Source organism: Capricornis sumatraensis, chromosome X (genome assembly GCF_032405125.1).
Source record: "Capricornis sumatraensis isolate serow.1 chromosome X, serow.2, whole genome shotgun sequence".
Classification (NCBI taxonomy): Eukaryota; Metazoa; Chordata; class Mammalia; order Artiodactyla; family Bovidae; genus Capricornis; species Capricornis sumatraensis.
The window spans coordinates 103,553,128-103,559,939 of record NC_091092.1 but is presented as its reverse complement, the minus strand read 5'-3'; the positions used below and the strand labels follow the sequence as shown (position 1 = coordinate 103,559,939).

Below are 6,812 nucleotides of genomic sequence, written 5' to 3'. Positions count from 1 at the left end.
GATGACCAAACTGTCTCTGCCATGGAAGAGAAGTAAATAATGTCTTACTTTACTACTGGGCCCTCAGACTGAGCTTGATTTGACTTTTCTTTTTCTTTAAGTTGTGGCATGCAAACTTTTAGTTGTGGTGTGTGGAATTTAATTCCCTGACCAGGGATTGAACCCAGACCCCCTACATTGGGAGCATAGAGTCTTAGCCACTGGACCACCAGGAAAGTCCTGAGATTGAGTTCTTTCCTAACTGGCATATGTCTGCGAGAGTTTACTGCCTCCTGCTCCCCCACCCCTATCTCCCTTTAGAAATTTAAGTCACGTAGCCGTCAGTGGAGTCAACTCGAAGTGTCCACACGGCCCAGTGTCTGCTGATGGGTAGTCTGGAGCACTCTGGGGTTCTGGGAAGGTTGAGGGTACTGATTGTGGAGGTTACACCCTGCAGCCACAGAAACTCATTAGAAGGGAATCAGGTTGCAAAGCAGAGAGGTGCCACATCTGGTTGTGCTGCAAACTGAAAACTTATGCTTTGTGAAGTCGCTGTGATACATTGTGGCATCCACCTTATAGCAATATGACCAGTCTTCAACACGACTGCTTTTTCCGGGCCAAAACCATCAGTAGATCATTGGTGCAGGCTGAGCCTTTCCACAGCAATTAGCAGCCCTTAACTAAGGTGCTTCCTTGGTGGGGGGCTTCACTGGTGGCTCAGCTGGTAAAGAATCTGCCTGCAATGTGGGAGACCTGGGTTTGATCCCTGGGTTGGGAAGGTCTCTTGGAGAAGGGAATGGCTACCCAGTCCAGTATTCTGGCCTGAAGGATTCCATGGACTGTATATCCGTGGGGTTGCAAAGAGTTGGATACGACTGAGCAACTTTCACTTTTGCACCCTTAACAAACTTTACCTCTCCTAGCATCCTTGAGAAGTGGGTTAAGGCCATTAGCACTGGGCAGGGGGAAGCTACTGTGGGCAGAGTGATACTACACGCTTGACTTGGGCAGGCTTGGTCCTGCCCTGGGTGAGGGGGAGTTTGGGCTGGAAGCAGACAAGGAAATGATGCTAGTTTCACTCCTTTTCCTCTGAACGCCTTCTGTGGGAGGCAGGGCTGGGAGCTAACGTGAGTGGACATCAACAAGACCACGCAGGATAACCCCAGCTAGAGGGACCTCAGTTTCTACAATCCCCATCTTTGGCTATCTTTTCAAAGCCTGGGCTTGCAACCCAGACCTTTCCTTCTGTAACTCTTTGAGACACAGACTCGGTTGACCATTGTATTCATTTCCTGTGGCTGCTGTAACAAAAGATCGCAAACTTGGTAGCTCACAGCTTTGGAGGCCAGAAGCCTCAAATTGGTATCCTTGGGCCGAAATCAAGGTGTCAGCAGGGCCACTCTCCTTTTGAGGGCTCCAAGGGGAAATCTGTTCCTTGCCTCTTGGCTTGTGCCATCACGGTTCCAATCTCTGCCTCTGTGATCACATAGCCTTCTCCTCTTCTCTGTAATCTCCATCTCCCTTTTGCAAGGGAGCTTTTTGGCTCCATCCAAGTACTCCAAGATAATGTCCCCAGCTCAAGATCCTTAGTTTTAAAAACTAGTTAATTAATGGTGGTGCTAGTGGTAAAGAATCCACCTGCCAACACAAGGAGACACAGGAGATGCAGGTTCGATCCCTGGGTTGGGAAGATCCCCTGCAGGAAGAAATGGCAACCCACTCATGTATTCTTGCCTGGAGAATCCCATGGACAGAGGAGCCTGGTGGGCTGCAGCCCATAGGGTCACAAAGATTCAGACACAACTGAAGTGACTTAGAAAGCACAATTAATTTTTGACTGTACTGGGTCTTCAATGCTGCACCCAGGCTTTCTCTAGTTGCAGCAAACAGGGCCTACTCTCTAGTTATGGTGCACAAGCTTCTCACTGTGGTGGCTTCTTTTGTTGTGGAGCACGGGCTCTAGAGCAGAGGCTCAGTAGTAGTGGCACACGGGCTTGGTTGCCGCATGACATGTGGAATCTTCCCAAACCAGAGATCAAACCCACGTCCCCTGCACTGACAGGCAGATTCTTAGCCACTAAACCACCAGGAAGTCCCAAGATCCTTAGTTTAATCACATCCCCAAAGTCCATTTTGCCCTGTAACGTAACATTCCAGAGATAAAGGGGGTATTATTCAGCTTACCACAGCTGCTATGGCACAAAATACAGTTGACCCTTGAACAAGGCAGAGGTTAGAGGCACTGGTCCTCCCTGCAGTTGACAATCCAGGTATAACTCTATAATCAGCTTTCCATATACACGGTTGTGCATTCGTGGATTCAACCAACCTTGGACCGTTTGGTGCTGTAGTATTTACTATTGAAAACAATCCGTGAATAAGTGGACCTGTGTAATTCAAATATATGTGACTCAGTGGTCACTGGTATGTCAAACAGTGAGACCCCCTCTGAATATACATGTGGTGGTGTTGCTGAACACAAGTGCATATGCCTGACTCACAGTGAGGCCAAACAAACCGAAACGTTGGGGTTTGGAGCAGGCAAAGGTTTATGGCAGGGCCAAGCAAGAGGTTTGTGTTCAAGAAAGACACGAACTCTTTAGTGGTTTTCAGGGCAAAGCTGTTCTAGGCAGGGTGTGTGGCTTTCTTCTGATTGGTGATGAGGTTACATGGTGGCACTCCAGGAATCTCAGGCAGTAAGAGAAGATGGGAAGAAACCACCTGCTCTATGCCTGATGTTCAGTTGCAGAAAGGGGAACTCCTCTCAGACCCTGGGAGTGAGTTCCTGTCTAACACTCAGAAATGAATTGTCCGAGGAGACATGTGGTGACAAAGCAAGAGACTTTATTGGGAAGGGGCACCTAGGTGGAAAGCAGGAGGGTAAGCTGAGCGCCAAAGAATTGATGCTTTTGAACTGTGGTGTTGGAGAAGACTCTTGAGAATCCCTTGGACTGCAAGGAGATCCAACCAGTCCATTCTAAAGGAGATCAGTCCTGGGTGTTCATTGGAAGGACTGATGTTGAAGCTGAAACTCCAATACTTTGGCCACTTGATGCGAGGAACTGACTCATTGGAAAAGACCCTGATTCTGGGAAAGATTGAAGGCAGGAGAAGGGGACGACAGAGGATAAGGTTGGATGGCATCACTGACTCAATGGACATGAGTTTGAGCAAGCTCTGGAAGTTGGTGATGGACAGGGAAGCCTGGCATGCTGTAGTCCATGGGGTCACAAAGAGTCAAACATGACTGAGCGACTGAACTGAACTGAAGGGCCCCCGGGAGAACAGCTCTGCCACTGTGGCTTGCAGTCTCCGGTTTTATGGTGATGATGTTAGGTTTCTGGGCTGTCTCTGGCCAGTCATCTTGCTTGGTATGACTCAGAGTTCTTCCTGGTGGTGTGGCTCTCTCAGCCAAGATGGATTCCAGTGTGAGGGTTTCTGGGAGATGGGAAAGACATATGGGCTGACATCTCCTCCCTCCTTCTTTTGGCCCCTCCTGAATTCTCCCATTTAGTTTTCAGCAGCAGCACTGAGTTCTTTATCAGGACCTTCTGTTGTGAGACAATGAGACAACTCAGGCAAGTGGTTATTATCGTGCCTGGCCAAGGCGGGTGGTTTTGATCAACAGCTCCCTAACACCTCTGATCTCATTTAATTCTTCCAGAGCCCTCTAAGTGGGTATTAGTAATTCCACTTGGCACTGTAAGACTGAGTGGTTAAGTAACTTACTTAACGCAACACAGTGGGTAAAAGATGAAGCTGGGCTTGAACAGGGCTGCCTGACTCCAGAGTCCAGGTTTTTCCATGGAAACACAGTTATGTTCTGGAAGGGCTAGACTCAGTTGGAATGCAGGTGACTAATCCTGTTGACCTCCTTGCCTATGTTGGAGAGTCTGGCCTTTCTGCCTGTGTGATAATCTGATTTATAGTAAGAAATGGCTATTTGGTTGTTGCCCCCTTTTCTGGCACAGAATTCCTAAAATCCTTGGAATTTCCTAAGTGCTTGGAGCCATAAAGATGTGTTTTGTTATGTTAATGAAGTGACTTAGAGAAACTACCAAAGGATGGAGGCTTGTTGCCAGGAGAACCAACCACAGGATTAGAAGGTTAGAACTTTCTGTCCCACCCCCTGACTTCTGGGGATGGGAGAGGAGCTAGAGATTGAATCAGTGCTCATTGGCCAATGACTTAATCAATCATGCCTATGTAATGAAGTCTCCAGAAAAACCAACAAATCAAAAAAAAAAAAAAAAAAGGACAGGATCTGGGGAGCTTCCAGGTTGCTCCACATGTGGAGATGTGGGGACAGTTGTGAGCCCAGGGAAGGCACTGAAGCTTCGCTCCCTTTCCCCACACCTTGCTCTGTGCATCTTTTCCCTCTGGCTCTTCCTAACTTATATCCTTTTATAATAAACTGATGACCTAGTAAGTAAAATGTTTCTCTGAGTCCTGTGAGGCGCTGTAGCAAATTAATCGAACCCAAGGAGGGAGTCGTTGGAATCTCCAGAGTCAGAGGGTCAGAACCACAGGTAACAACCTGGACGTGTGACTGTGTCTGAAGTTAGGGTGGGGGGGAGGCAGTCTTGTAGGACGAGCCCTTAGCATGAGGTTATCTCAGGGTAGATGGTGTCAGAATTGAGCTGAATCGTAGGACACTCAAGCTGGTGTCCTGAGCCTTGGTTGGATGTGTGAGGAAGCCCCTTCCCCCACAAACATGCAGGAAACTGGGTCCAGGAAGCTAAAAGAGCTGGTGTCAGGCAAGTGGAATTGCTAGAGCAGCCCTGGCTCACAGAAGCATGTGGTTTGGTAAGAGACAGGCTTAAGGGTGGAGGTTGAGGATCTTTAAAGAGTGGATTCCTGAGTAACTATGTGGTTACCCATGCTTTGGAGCAGCATTTACTAAAGATGAATCCAACTCTGGGGGAGCAGATTAGCTGGATGCATCAAAAAACGCAAAGTAATAAGAAAAAAGCCAAACATCCTCCACGCTTGGTTGTTGTTATTTTGTAATAGCTGGCGGGGACATTGGTGCTAGACAGGTCAGATTTCAGTGAGTCTGAGCTTGGCTGCTGGCCTCACAGCTGTCCCCCAAGGTAAGAATCAAGGTGGGGGAAAGACAAGCCCAAGAAACTATTGCAACCAGGGAGTACAATGTGAAGTAACTGTGCACGAGTTTCGGAGGTGCATCTTTGGTTCGAATGTAGCAGAGCGGAAGAGCACGTTTGAGTTGACCCAACAGCAGCAGCTCTGTGTGGAGCCCTGGTAGGTGGCTGGAGGCGACCCAGACACATGGGAGGTTATTCCCCAGGGATGAGCCAGCCTGGTGAACGGAATAAGAGCCACTGTGAGGTCTGCTTATCCCAAGAAGGGGGTCGGTCCTTCACCCTGGTGAATGCCAAGCGGAACACACCAGGTAAAGCAGCTGATCAGCTTAGTAAGCAAGCCATCTGGAATGGCTTTACGATGACCAGGCTATTCATGTTCCTGAATATGCCCATTGCCCAGGGCATGGTCAGTGCTATCATTAAGGGGATCTTTTTCACATGGGCACCTCCTCAGTCATTAAGAAAACCAGAAAACAGTTCAGGAAACCTTATCAAATTTGGTGTTTCAGCTTCATCTCCCTCATAGGCCTTAGAGATGCCAATGGAAACATTGGTTAATTAACAAGAGAATGGGCAGAGGCCAAGGGTAGGGTGAGGTGACTCTTCCCAACAAGGTGGAAGTTTTAAGTGGTTATTAAGAATTAAGGTGAATAAAACAAATATTGACAGGGGTGAGACAAAGAGGAAAAGTCCCAGTAGAGCGGAAATCTTCAGAAGGCAATAGTTAGAATCTTTAGATGAGTGCTCGCTTTGGCAGCGCATATACTAAAATTGGAACGATACAGAGAAGATTAGCATGGCCCCTGCGCAAGGATGACACGCAAATTCGTGAAGCGTTCCATATTTTTTTGGAAGTACTCCTGAATAACTTGTATTTGCCTCACTTTAGAGGCTTCTGGGCATCCTTCTCAAGGTAGAAGGCTGATGTCCACAGAAGAAGTGGTACCCTAAGAATGGCATTGTAACATGTATACTATCATGTAAGAATCGAATCGCCAGTCTATGTCTGATGCAGGATACAGCATGCTTGGGGCTGGTGCACGGGGATGACCCAGAGAGATGTTATGGGGAGGGAGGTGGGAGGGGGGTTCATGTTTGGGAACGCATGTACACCCGTGGTGGATTTATGTCAATGTATGGCAAAACCAATACAGTATTGTAAAGTAAAATAAAGTAAAAATTTAAAAAAAAAGAAAAAAAAAAAAGAATGAGATGAATGAAACCGGATGTGAGTGTGCGTGCATGCGCTCACTCAGTCCTGTCCAACTCTTTGCGACCCCATGGACTGTAGCCTCCTCCATCCATGGGATTTTCCAGACAAGAATATTGGAGTGGGTTGCCTTTTTTCACTCCAGGGGATTTTCGTGACCCAGGGATCGAACTAGTGTCTCTTACATCTCCTGCATTGACAGGCAGATTCTTTACCACTGTGCCACCTGGGAAGCCCCAAACTGAACACTGATAGGGTTAAAACAAGGATTTTAACACAGCACTACTTAAAGTTTGGGGGGCTTCCCTGGTGACTCAGTGGTAAAGAATCTGCCTGCCAATGCAGGAGACTCGGATTTGATCCCTGGGTCAGGAAGATCCCCTCGAGGTGGAAATAGCAATCTACTCCAGTATGCTTGTCTGGAAAATCCCATGAATAGAGCAGCCTAGCAGGCTACAGTCCAGGGGGTTGCAAGTCCATCCTACACGCCCTAGTTGAGAAATTTAAAAGCTGCA

General features: G+C 47.7%; 1 non-coding gene across 1 annotated transcript; it reads left to right on the top strand.

Moving 5' to 3' along the window:
* The first annotated feature begins 5,828 nt into the window (after positions 1-5,828).
* LOC138072115 (U6 spliceosomal RNA) lies at positions 5,829-5,935 on the top strand. Its single transcript, XR_011144262.1, has one exon. It is a non-coding gene; the product is annotated as a U6 spliceosomal RNA (small nuclear RNA).
* Positions 5,936-6,812: the final 877 nt, after the last annotated feature.